General features: G+C 35.8%; 1 long non-coding RNA gene across 1 annotated transcript in view; it reads right to left on the reverse strand.

Annotated features, from left to right (window-relative positions):
* LOC134520770 (uncharacterized) overlaps nt 1-14685 on the reverse strand; it is an 80416-nt gene that overhangs the window by 11129 nt on the left and 54602 nt on the right. The window lies entirely within an intron of this gene.

Consider the following 14685-nt stretch of genomic DNA (forward strand, 5'->3'; position numbering starts at 1 on the left):
AGTGGGCAAAATGTTTCGAAGTCAGCCAAATAAGGTTATTTAAGGTAATTTCACCTAAACATCAAGGAAAGTTTATCAGATAGGATAATAATTGTTAGATAATTATTGAAAAAAACAATTTTATTTAAAATGGACACACCATCCTAAACTCAATGTTTCTGTATTAATGATATACGGAAGCTGATTTTTAGACAGAATCAGACTAACATACAGATTGTATTTTGATATCACATTTTCCAACTCCAGTTAAAACAAAGAAGGCAGGAAGAGATCTGAGGACTTCTGAATCCCACTCTGCATGCTGTAGTCAGTCTTCTAGAAAGGACAAAGTGAGAAAAAAGGGGGCCATAAAATGTTTTCGTTTTTGATAATGGGAGAAAATTGACCAGTTTCCAAATTTGTTGTTGACTTTGCTGATAGGAAATCTGCTGTTAATGAAACCTTTGATGATAATTAATTTAACAGCAAAAAAGTGGTTCATTGTCTTTTAATTTAATGCCAAAATTTACCCTTTTTGCTGGTATTTTATAAAAAAAGTCTGTTTCCCTTGAAAAGCCCCTAGGCAATAGTTTTAGAGCCTACAGAAAGTAGAGAGAGGAAAAGGAAAAGATTTGGCAGGACACTAATATAAAAAAAAAATTTAAGAGTTTTAAGCCAGAAGATCTCTACAATAAATATCTATCAAATGTTTATTATTTTTAGAAATGCTTTATTAACACACTATGAGAAAACTTAGCGTATTGCAGTTGCACTTATGCCTGACTCCACAGCTGTTACAACTATAACACAAACTTTGATATATTTGGTTCCACATCACTTCTGAAACATACTCGAGCATTATTTGTGTTCTAAAGACAAGTAAATCTAAACCGCAGGGACTGGGTACTTCTCACCTAGTTTTAGACATCTAAATGAAGTAACTAAGTTAGAATCTCCTGTTCCTTTAAGGACAGTAGAAAAGACAACACATCTAGACTCCTAATTTTATGATTCAAAGGGGTTCCTGGAGATGTTTGTCTTCCTTCATTGACTGTAGAGGAGACCTATAACACTTAAAGACCTAAATTAGACTTCCCTAGTTCAGTACTTAAAAGTCAATCTGGGCCAAAGCAGTTTAGAGATTGTCATTACGATCTGACAGCTGCAACAGAACTGGGAACAGGACCTCCTGAAGATTCTTGTCAGAAATACTCCTGCTAAAACAATCAAAGATCCAAAAAGAAAAAAAAATCCACAACAAAATAACCTTCCTTTCTTCCCAAACTACCTTCTATAAGGTCACATCTAGAGAACAAAGTTACATGTAACTGGATCAGTGAGAAAGCACTACAGACAGCACAAATGATTCACTGTGTCCAGTCCTAGTTTATCCTTGGCTGCTGGTTTTCCCATACCGTGCTAGCGCTCTTGCAGAATCACTTCAGGTACCCCGACACCCAGCCCCTGCTCTAACCACTCATGCACTGCAGGTAAGCAGAATAAGGGCTAAGTGATCTCAGGCTGAACTACACTAAATTGCTTACACTGGCACTAAATCAGCCCAGAAGATACGTTTCATGTTATTTAGCTCTGCAGAAAAGAAGCTATCCAAAGGGACTTTGGTGCACATCTCTAGATGGAAAAAATGTGTTCCATTTTGTTGGGAAATTCCCATACAGTATGTTTCTTCCAAGCAAATCTGATCAGCAACTTTTGCTCGCATCAATACAGTTTAGAAGAATAAAATAAATCTGAAGAAGATCAATTGGTACGTAAAGCAAAAATCTAAGCAACATGACATATGAAGAATGTGTTGGAAATACGTTAATTCAGGTCTCAGTATTTCATGTCAAGGATGTAGAATAACTGAATTCCTATTTTTAATTATTGTTTTATGTAGTACTATCACTTGAGTCTTAATTCCAGAATGTTAAAAAAACAAACACCGTATCAAATGTAGCTTAGTAGGAAAGAAAAAAAATTACTGCGTTACTTTTTTGTTTTCTCTAGGCCAAGTATTCTAGTGTTATGATTGAGGAACCCAACAGTCATAACACAAATTATGCAAAAAGGAAAAAACAAATTCCAGCAGATTTTAGATTGGAATAGACGTTTAACTGCTATGTTTCCTAGCACTGAAGGAATGATGTTCTGAGGGCGGCGAATGAAATTAAGGTTTGAGGCACAACATGTAACATCGCTATGAAGTACAGTGTGATTCTGCACCTATCACACAGATGAACTGCTACTGAACGGAATTCTCAATGCTTAGTTGAAACATTTCTCAATGGACAATCAAAGATGCCTGAGAATCTTCAGTGTCCTGAAATGATATATATTTTCCCAAATAATTCCATTAATTTGGAAAACGATGCTATCACCTAATAGTTTTCATATAATACATTTTATTTAAAAAAACAACAACTGGGAGTTACTATGACAACTACAACATGATTGTTTTTCTAACACTTGAGCACATTAAAGGAGAAACACACACCTCAAGTCACATATGTTCTATTGTAAACTTTCAATTTTTCTCTAACAGATGGGATGACCGAATTACAATAAAATCATTTATGTATGAGGTAAACTTCTTCAATTTCTTCTTCAGTCCATGTTTTATTTGTCATAGTAACTAATGTTGGGTCTTTTGATGACAACGTTTTAGCCTGTAGAATTTTCTTAGGCTATGCTAGTAATACTGATACTGCTCCTCGTGCTATGCAATGCTAATAAAGAGAGAATATGAAAAGTAGAAAATGTAGCACATTAAATGAATGACCAACGATACAAACCAACCTGACATACATTTCTGAGTTATCAGAACTGTGTTCTGAGTTATCTTAGACATTTCAGAGTCCTTGGTTCATGCTTGTGGACTGACCTTGTGCAACTGCGTGAAACTTGCTTACTCCTCTCTCTATACTTTCTCAGAAAGTGGGTGAGCAAGTCCAAACACAGTATTTTTTTCGACATTTTTTTGCAACTGACAAAATCAGTTACCTTTTGCTAGGAAATTAAGAATTTGAACATGAAATAATTTTGTATCCTAGACTTCCTGTATTATTCACATTTGCAGGTTGACATCAGGTCAGCTTTAGCTAACACTAAAACGTTTTTATGTAGGACAGTTTCAGCCACAGTTAACACTCTTTTCTGCAACTAAGGGTTCTGAGGACATTTTTAAAAATTCTTCCTCCAAATAGAAATTATTAATTTAAAGCGTAGGTAGTTTTAATACACTAGTTTGCTATTTTTAAGGTCTTCTAGTGACAAGTATTCAACTTCCCTGCCCTCCCTGACAATTCAATGGCTATTCCAACTTTGTGCTAAACTACCTCAGAATTCTAAACTGCTGATGATCATATAAATCAACACGAACTGATTAATGTCTAATTGTATGTAGAAATGAAACACACCAGTACAGCATCTCTGGAAAGCTGTATGTGCAAAACAATGTGTAAATGATGGCTTGATGTACTCCATTCAAATACCAATTTAATGTGTTAAAAAATAGCAAGAGTTTTCAAGAACAGGCAACAGAGGAAGATACAGCAAATAAGAGTTAAGTCACTATTAACTTTATATGTATTGTACCATTAATTTACTTCTGTATAGAAGTATAATCATCAGCATACATTGAAACTAAAAGAGTCAGGGACCTAAGGATGTCCTTTGCCAATGCCAACACAGATTACAGAAAACTGCTATGAAAATTACTACATAACTGAAAAAAGGCCCAAGGACACAATGGTTTTCCAAGTGAAGTAAAAAAAGCAGTGGTTGGCCAAACCTAGCTCAAATCTAGCTCAGAGAAAGCAAAGCACAGACACACAAAATTTGTAAGTAGGAAAAACATACTGAGAATTAATACGTTAATCTGGATAAATTATTTATACCAAAATAATAGAGGAAAAACATGACATAATCACAGTGTTGTCCACTCTGAATAAAATCACTCTTTTGAAGTTGTTTAAATGTCTTTAAAATTATAAATTTTAAAAGTTCAAAAATAGCAGTTGCACCATTTCATTGTTACACCAGGAACGGACAAGCATCTTCCAACTCTGATGACTGCGATACAGATTCCAATCTCGACTTTTTAGTGCAGCCTACGTTGTTTGTGAACTATTTTAGTAAGAGTTACAAAGGTGAACGAATGGATAATTAAGCTAATCATTTATGAAGGACCAGATTCTGTTTTTATTAAAATCAACAGGAAAGTTGATTTATCAGAGCATAAAGGTACATGTATTTAAAATTGGAAATAAAGCAATTATCAATGGTAAATGAGAACATTCTGCTGCAATAAATTCTGAAAACCCAGTGATAACACAATGAAAAATTAATTCTATGACTCTGAAACAGCTGAAAGAAAAAAGGATTTTCTCAGCTACTTCACTGAGGATTTAGGGTCTGAAGGCTTATCCATTGCCTTAGCTAAACTTTTGGATATAAGAACATAGGAATTTTTATTTAAATTTAAAGTTCTAAAATTGTACTGAAACTATTTCAAATCTTGAGCTACCCATTAGTTAAATACTGTGTAGATGTTACATCGCCAAAATCACAGATGCCTTGATCGTGCACATATTAGTCATTTTCTGTTTTTACAGAATTTGGATACTCATCAGAATTTTCCATTTAAGATGAAAAAAAGCCTTTCAGGCCTAAAAAACAAAGCATAAAAAAAAGAAAATTCAGATTTGAGGTTCAAAAAAAAGATACTCTCCTTGAACTAAAAACTAAGTTTTAGACTGTCTCCTATAAAAGAACTGCATGTGTGACTGACGATGAGTCAGTGACTTCAGGGTACCCTGCACAAGCAGGGGGGCTGTCTGACAATGTCTTTCAGGGTGCAATACTTCTGTTGGAGCAGTCTTGGGAGCCCATTTTACTGGTCTGTGTATCACAGCAAAAAATACTTGTAGGGTAATGTACTCTGCTGAATAACTCAATCTGAAAGTTAAGCTAACAGACTTGTTGGACAGTAGTAAATCACTGTCAAACAATGAGAGACACATTGATGGTTATAACTCTTTTCTCTGTTGACACATCAATCTGTCTGTCATCCAGTTCAGAAAAGAATCCATTACATTAATATGTTTCCACGGGTAAATTGAGAAATTCTGATTTTAATCTAATCAGAGTGGGGTTTTTTTGTAAATATCAAATTTAGCTTGTTTAAATTTCTCCTTGTAAGAAATTAAATTTTAGTTTAAGAAAGGAAACATTTAGAGCGGATAAGCACTAAATATCAAACTACAGTTAAATTACATTTTTATAAAATTAATATTGCTTCTGGAGAAGGTAATATTGTATAAAACCAAAATGAAGCTGCTACAAATGTTATTTTTCTCAAAACTAGAATATCGTCATTCACGAGGATACAGATGCACCAGATATTTTAGGTATATTAAAAATTCACAAAAGTCTTTCCTTACTCATTCATCAAATAGAATAAGCTGATACATATTTTTTCAATCAGATACATACTAATGCTCCACCAAATAAATAACAATTCAAAAAGGCATAATTCTACTGAATCAATGGAGCTGCCCCTGTAGGCCCAGACAGAGATGATAATCGTAGAAGGCTGAGAGACAGGCTCCTTGAACTCATTTCTAATACCAAACTGCACATTTTGCATAGAAGCTCTTTTTTTTTTTTTTTTCAAGTTCACATCTGCAATTTTTGAGGAATTTGATTCAGACAACCAACAGAACATGATTAATCTGAACTAGATCTGTGAGAATTCAAGCTTTTGCATCTTCAGAAAAGAGGAAAATGTTTCATGGTATTTCACCTTTAAAGTGGAGGTTCCTTCTGGTAGGGATAAAATCAAACCTAACCCACCTGAAATGAGGTTCTTTTACCGCTGAAAGTTTATTCATTATCTTTGTATTTTCAGCCTAATACTGCTCTCTGAAGATCATTTTAGTGCTCAGTCAAGTGTAACTCATTTGCTTTTTGGTCCAGAAGTACAAAAATACTCTTCCCTAATTCAATCCACATGGCTAGAACTTGAAAACTACCTTAATGAGACCAATGTAATTCTTTTCAGCTTTTTGAATATTTTCATTAACAATGAGGAAAAGCATGGACATTCACAAACTAGCAAAGGAGCTAAAGGAGCAAAATTGAAATTAATTTTTTCAGTGGATTGGATCATACAGGTAACCGTTGCCATTACTATGTATGCACTCTAAGTGGGTCAAGAGAAGACAGCATTAAATTATACAATGCCAGATATGTAAAAATGATAATTTCCTATTGATATTATTCTCTAGGAAGTTTCTCTGAAACATATGAAAGGTTATTTACCTTTAAAAAAAAAATCATCATGTTTCTCAGTATGTTGATACTGCGTTGGTCTCTGTGTTAGCATTTTTATACATTTGTGAAAGAGCGTGGTGAAAATACATGGCAATTGCTTATAGAATAAAAATGTATTACTGACTTGTATATCATTTATTGTGAAACATCTAGACATCACAAAGCTCACAAAATCATGATAGTTGCATATGAATACCAGCAGAGGTAATAATGCAAACTTTAAGGCTCAAGCAGGACAAAGAACTTATACTTGTCTATAGCGTGTGGTCTATAACTTGTTTACCTCCACATATACTTTTAGCTTTCTGTAAATAATTTTGCATTTTACCCTGCTATTTACTTTTTGGTCTGTGTCTTGTATCAGGTGTGTTTTAGGTTACTACTCTGTACAAAATGCTTGACTTGAATATTTAGGCACCATTGCTTCCATGGTAGGCGATCGAGACAGAGAATGCATATTTTTTTCCTCTCTTAACCTAGAGGTGAACTGCCACTGGAATGCAGTTTTCTCTTTCATCATCATTACTCCATAAAAACACTAATAGCTCTATGTCATGCAACATTTAAAAAAACCCCAATCAAACAAACCCCCCCCCCTCACAGACTAGTAATTACATTACTGCTTAGATAATAAAAAAAGGGAATTTTGCTTTATAGCTCAGAGGTGGACACAAATGAAACAAATAATGAGAAAGAAATTTAGATCGTGTTCTTCCTGTGACACAGTGCTACAGACTAGAAATACTAGCACGAATCTGGGGACAACGGACACAGTCACGCAAAGAAGCAGAGCCCACGTGCAGACGCACCAGAAAGGGCTGGCTGGAGTATACTGCAACCAAAGGCAATTTTTCAGAAGCTTCAAGTTTGCCTGCAAACACTCCTTTTGGACAAGAAATTGAAACAGAACAGAAAGTCTTAGGTACTCTTAAACTCTTGTTCCACGCTTAAAATCTTTAAAAAATTTTTGGTAATTGTTTAACACTGCTACATAACCAGAATTATTATTATTTTACTTGTACTGGTCCAGCTCGTAAGCAGCGGGTGCAGAGGAGGCTCTCTGTGCTGACAAACAGAAAACAGCAGCAGTAAATGAGCTCCGATTCCAACTGTGACTACACAAAAACACAGGCAGCAAGGGACATTTAAGGAAATACCAAGGCACTATTAATCAGCATGACAGGCAACAAGGCTAGCACATCAGCAGCTGTTTCCTTGAGAAATCTCGAGGAGTTAACCCTGCGAGAGTTCACGTGCCATGTATCCTGGTGGATGCACAGTCTTTTGGTCCCCGAACATTAGCCATGTAGGATGTTGGAGGGAAACGAGGAAGGCTGTTCTTCAAAGGGAAACTACTAAAACCCACTAAAAATAATGGAGTGAGCTCAACTGCCATATAGTTCCAGAAATTTATAGCCGTGCTAACAAAACTAAAACAGTTAATAGTGGTTAGAGGGAGCAGATGTATGACTCTGTGCACTCTATTAATTGGAATTTTGGCAAGCCTGAGACAGTAGAAGTTATTTCTTTTGCAGTATTTCCTAACAATTATTTGGGAATTTCCAACTCCCAGCAGGCTTAAAGAGATCTCAAGAGAAGCATAAAATTATTGAATTAGTTTTCAGATATGCTAAGCCTTTTAGCTCACATTAAATGAATGGCAAATGAGGTACACCACATCTCTAAAAAGCACATTACTCATTCAGGATAAAATGCAACTTTGAAATATCTGGCATAAGTATTTTTAAAATCCAAAATGTATCAGTAATCAATACTTCGGTAAATTCAAAAGTCTTGTGATAGGGATTTTCATTAGATAAAAAATTCCACATGACAGTTTAATATGAATACTACTGGAAAATAATAATTGCACATACAATTTTCAGATATATATATTTTTTTGCTAATAATACAAACTACCATAGGAACCACAAACAAATATATTATTTCCTTAATTCATAGAATTCTTTTCATCGAGAGTGGGGAAAAATGGACTATGGAAATTACTCTTCTGTTCCATATGTGTTAATCTTATGTTTCAATTTACAATAAAACCTGTTTCAGAAGACTCTTGTGTAGTGAAACAAAACAAATTTTATTGTTTCAGTTTTGCAGATACAACTTAGCATTCAAAAAAGCACCTTTACAAATCAACTCATTCTGCTGCATTTTTTAACTTTTGTAAACAGATTGCAGAGAAGGAGCCAATGCAGATCTGGACATCTTGTATGTCATCAGGCACAGCTTTTGAGTTTTTTATTGCATAAGGGATGGATTTCTGACAACACATTTTAAAAATTGCTTCTTATCCAAAAAACGACAGGCAAGAAAATTACTCATGAAGAATAATCTTTGTTCAGTAAGTGTAGTCCCCCCACGTTCTTCGCAATGGCCGAGTAAGTTGGCTATGGGTGTGGAACACCATACGGACCGCAAGGGACAAAATCTACCCAAAACTATACATCCCAGTGTGTTTCCACAGCAGTTCATGGCTTCCACTCCAGCCCCTGGGGTTGTGAAGGAGAAGAGACAGCTGAGCTTTCCATAACCAGGGGTCTGTAACTACCAAATCTGTTTGTATAAGAATACAGTCAGAGCTTTTAGATACCTATCACTGGACCATGCACTCTTATGAAAAACTCACGAATTTTATTGACTTCTCAACAGTTCTTTTGACAGTTGTATGGATTATGATAGTTACATAGGGTTTGAAAAAAGTTGTTAGTTTTTCAACAGCATTTATTAAAGAAAATAATAATGAATGAGAATGCAAGGGTATTTTTTAAATATCAACACTATTCAGGGAGCTGGAAACATTTGGTAGAAGTGGTCAATGTTCATCATGTCAAAGAATGAAGAGTATTTCAAGGTCTGGTGTTAAGGCATATAAAATACATTACATTTATAAATGTAATAACATTTGTATCAAAAAAATCTATTTTAGCTAGTTATCATAATATTTTCATAAAAAAAGCAAATCCCACTCATAGAATTTACACAGTTCTAAGTTATTGTAATCAGCTGTATCAAGGGAATTAAACTTCTCACTGGGCAGATCCAAAGCAGCTATATTTAATGTATAGGTTTAATCAAGAAATAAATATGGCTAAAGAATGATGCAGGAGAACGATGAAACCATAGTGCGCAGGAGAACGATGAAACTATAGTGCTGAGAAGTGTATGCTATTTCATAAAAAAGTTCTGCTTTTATCGGTAGTAATGGTCTCAAAAAGATGATGTAAAAAATTTTAGAAGCATTTAAAAATTCTTACCTGACGAGAATTTGAAAAAAAAGACTAGAAAGTCTACTCCATAAAGCTACGAATATGGACACATCATACAAAACTCACACTCATTAACGGCATATACGGAATATGCAGAGTTCCTTCCTTTACACTCAGGAGCATAGCTGAAGAACATCCAAATATCAGGTTGATCCTCTCCACTAAGCTTGTGGTCTTGCCTAGAGCATCTGCTGTAGTACTTAGGTACTTAGTGTCTCTGCTTTCTTCATCTGTATTTCCTAAACAGAAGTCCTATCTCATCTCTCTCAGCACTTCTAATTCTCTGCAGAACAGACGATTTTTGCGAACATGACTCAGACTTAGTCCAGTGACAGCACCCATTTCTTCATGTATTCTCCTCTCCTGTTTATTGGCCTTGAGTCCTGTAGGGAACCTACAGTTACTGTGAATGTGTCAATCTGCAGATGCCCACTTCCCTTCAGCCTTCATCCATGGTGTCACACACCCAGCAAGCCTTTCCTCTAGCAGCTTGCCTTCTTTCCAAAACCAGCAACAACATACACGTTTGTAAGCTCTTTTCTTCAAATACTGCTAGTACTACTCATTACGCCTCATCTACTTTTTTGTTTGTAAACTTGTTGCTCTTCTTCAGCATGTTACAGCACTATAATTAACTTCCAGAGAAGTGTGTTCTAGCTTCATCTTACCCATTTGCCTTTCAGCCTTCATATTGCCTTTAATCCATCTAACAAATTAATTCATATCTGATGGTCAGAGATCTAATCCTGGCCAAACCGGAAGTTCTTTCTGTTTTCATCTTTTGTAAATTCTCTGTTTCTCTCTCCAGTCATCTCTTCCCTTCATAGCATCTTGCATAATTCTTACATATTTTTCTTTGTATTACTTGACACTACTTCAACTACAGATACCGACTCAAAAACTTACCTATCTTCTCATTAAAAAAATTAACATAATTTTTGAAATATAATTAACTAGTAAACATCTAAGAACTTGAGTCATATAGTGAAAATAACCCCAACAGTTTCAATTAATGCACTTTATGTATTACATCTATTGCAAACAGAAGAATGAGCTGAACACAAAATGAACTTCTTTTCCAACAAATGCTACTTAGCTTTAGCTCATAACATTAGCTGAGAAGATTAGGCCCATGAAATCTCTATTTTCCCAGTCCAATGGGAATAGTGGAAAATAGTACACAACAAAATAACAAAACCAGCTTGGTTTTACTTAAAAAAAACCCTAGCTCCATGTCAATGTCCTCTTCCAGTGATTGATGGAGTAATATGGAAGTACACCAAAACACCAGTTTTGCTGTCATTTAGAAAAATAAACATACTGAATTCACCCAAAGAAACAATTGTACAGACAAAAATACACCGGCAAGGCAAGAACACAATACAGTACAGAAATGTATGGAGAAGTACAGAGATAGCAGCGGTATTCTGTGAGCTGCCAGGCTAATCAGGAACAAAGTGCTGACAGGCCCTAGTAATACGGTGGAAAAATGCAGAAGTCAAAGCTGAAAATCCCACAGGGCTTTTTAGGCCCTCCCTTCTATGATTGTCTTGTTGATAAAGATGTCCAAACTCCCATGAACTAGGGACACATCTCAGGTCACGGCTTTTGCACAGTACAGATGAATCAAGGAAAACAGAGTGCTAGAAGGGCCTTTGGCAGGCAGGCAGCCAGAGCTGTTGGGAAGGCATCATGTCCTAGACGGCTCCACCTCACACACAGCGTATGCATCTGATGCACTATGGAAGTGTCTTCAGGTGTTAAGGTGAGAGCTCAAGCAGGATTCTTCAGCAAGAGGAGTTCTTAATAAAGCAGCCCTCAGGAACAGTGTGGATGTGACTATGACGAACCAAATCCAGACTAGTTTTCAACATTTTTAAAGAAACTAAAAAGAACTACTGAAATTCATAATATAGATCTGATCTATTACAAAAAGTTTTACTGAATTTTCAACTTCATTCATATGAATCTGCCTTCTAAGTTTTGTAGCTCATTTATTAAAATGCATAACTTTGTTTCAGAACTCCAAAAGCTATGTAAACAGATGCATGAATTCTTAAAAGCTGCGATTAGAAACACCGGCATTAGTCACAGCCTGGACAAGCATGAGCAAACCTACACAATGGTCACGGCTAAAGATGGCAATGGCTGATTTGGTAATCATATGGACTCTTCTGTGTTCTTGGAAACCATCCATATGATTTAATATAGTTTTCCCTAATTTTGTATGCTGTCACATTCTTACTTTACCCCTGCCAGGTCAGGAGAGCGTTTGAACTCTTTCCTGACTAACTTCATGGTTAATGTTTGCTTAAGTGCCAAAATGAACATGCGGTGCTGCAGGATTCCGAATCTTCCCATAGTACTACAACATTTTTCAATGCTTTTTTTACCAGAGAGAATAATATTTAACCTAAGAAGGAATAAGGTCTGTAAAGAACACAACAGAATTATAAACTCAAAGAAGTCTCTGGAAGAGAAAGGGAGTAGTCCGCTAACTCTATTTGACTTGAATGATAGCATGAGTTAGGAGAGAGTTATGAAGCAAGGCAGGTAAAATCAGAAGGAGATACTATTTTGAACAAAGGCAGAGAAAGTATCATCTGTGAGAGGCTGACAGTGAAAAGGATCTTGTGCTGAGGACCCAGGTTGTCAGGACCCAAGTTAGCTTAAAGGTCACCTCTGAAAGATAGCATTTCAAAGGGCAAATATTATAAGGTTGCCCTCTCTGCTCCTACAGCTGAATTAAGCTTCCAAGAGCTTGACTTTGAAGGATAGCACTCTCGAGTTTTGCCTGAACTGGTCTCTTCTCTTGCATCATTTTTCTATGTTAGAGGACAACGCTTTATATATATGCTTCAAGATTAGCAACGCAAAGAGCAAGATTACATATAATGATAAAGAATATATGCATTTATCATGATGACTATCTACTACAGAATAACAGATCAAGAAAATTAGGCGGATTAGGCTTTTTGGTGAGATACCAGTAGAATCACTAAAAATGGGTTTGACAAAACATGGAGATTTTACATACTGGGATGCGTTGTAAAAGAAATAAAACACAAACTGGCCTGCAAATTCCTAGAAAGCATTACTGACAGCTTTTGCAACTGAAGGAGACAGCTACAAGAAATGCTTTTATGGTTTGTAGAGAGAAACTTCGGGAGGGTATAAGGTAAGCTGAACGAGATGTGAAAGTTCAGACCCTTAATAAAGAAAGAAAAGAAACCCAGCAAAATAAAATCAGTGGATTTTAAGCAGGCAGATCAAATGATGAATTCACTACATGGGAATTACTCACTGATCTCACATAGAAGAGAGAAACACACAGAAAGCAGAAATGAGGTCAAGATGGCTAAGGGAATGCATAAAAGATTAACATGGGATTAATCTCAGAAGGACACAGATACAGGTAGCAAGAAACATTAAAGTTATTAAAGCAAAAAACAAGAGGTCATGCTGTAAGCACATCAGCAGTAGGAAAGATGTGGTTCAGTGGTTCAATATTCAATGGCATTTTCAACAAATGACAATGTGCAGGCCAAAGTTGTCAACACACGTGCCCACCTTCACACAAAGGCCAATCATGGAGGTAACTACCACAAATACTAACAAAAAAGAGGTGAAATTTCAGCCTACAGTAGAGAAATAACAGGTCAGAAAGCACTCATTGAGCTAGACCTTTTCAAATTACCAGGACCTAATAATCTGCCAGATGGTTAACCGTTCACAGAACCTCAGAACAAGTACTGGTATCTTAGAGGACTGAAAAAGGACAAAGTACTGATTGGCCAATCTGGCCAAAACCACGACAAAACCTGACAATCATCACATATTGCCTAGAAATGGGCAGGAAATGGGAAGTGGAGCTGGGAATTACAGTCAGATTCATTTTGTGGTACATAATTAAAGACATTACTTGTGAATATTGGTAATAAGGAAACAAGAGTCAAACACTACTTTGCAATAACAGCGTGAAGCAAATCCACCTAACTTCATTTTACATAGTATTTCTTTACTGCATAAGACTTAAAAAGAAAACAATAAAAAATAATCTTGGAAGGCTCTGACTTAAGAGACTTCAAACTATCCTTGGGTTTCTAAAGAAGGTTTTTCAAAAAATGAAGTGCTTTCTTAGGAAAATGGAAGTGCTATAGCTGAGCATTGGAGACACATATCTACAGGACAATGGGGCAGGGAGCTCAGGGCAAGCTACTCCACATGGGAAAATAACAGCATTGTGCAGAGGTGTTTAATGGTCTTGAAAACAGTGTCTTGACTTTTAAACATTTGCTCTTACCATGAGACAAAACTCCTCCTTCAAGAATCAAGACCGTATCATTCTAAAAGTTCTTCAGCATAAATTTAAGTGCATTTTTACATTAAAAAGTGACAAAATAAAAATGACATTTAACTGTCAGAAAATTGTCCTCTTAGTCCAAAATATTTTTCTAATTGTAAAGTCTCATTTTGAAAGTGATAAAATTCCAAGATATTTCTAATTTTATTTTTACTACTGCTGTAAAGGAAAGCCAGAAAAAGATCCTGGTCCAGCACAGTGTTTTCTGGTAAGCAAATCTGTATCAAGTAAGCAGAGCAGTTGGGAAATGATGATGAGATCACATAGATTTCCTCATCCAAGGCAAAATGTTTCCCTACTCCAAATTCCTTATGAATCTCCTCATCGCTGTCTATTTCTTCTTTACACACTTCGATCACAAATTCTATTTTACATGTCTGAAAATTCTCCTAGTTCTTTTACCAAGGAAAAAATATTTTTCTTAAACTGCTCCTGCCTTGCACTAATCATCTGGCTTCATATTTGTCATCTTTCTATGCTATCTAGAAGTGTGCTTAGTCTGCAAAAGCAGCGTGGGGAGATTTTTAATTCTCCTTTGAAATACCTGGCACTCAGTAACACAAGGTGAAAGAAACTGAATTCTGTGGAACACCGTTTGGCTTTGACACAATGTACCCTGCATTGTACACTAAGTCTAAATTGAAAATCAGTGTTTTATCCAAGACCCATTCTCCAAAAAAGATAAACTGCAGACAAGACATCCTCTTTCTATGTTTTCGCACA

Source organism: Chroicocephalus ridibundus, chromosome 9 (genome assembly GCF_963924245.1).
Source record: "Chroicocephalus ridibundus chromosome 9, bChrRid1.1, whole genome shotgun sequence".
NCBI classification, from domain to species: domain Eukaryota; kingdom Metazoa; phylum Chordata; class Aves; order Charadriiformes; family Laridae; genus Chroicocephalus; species Chroicocephalus ridibundus.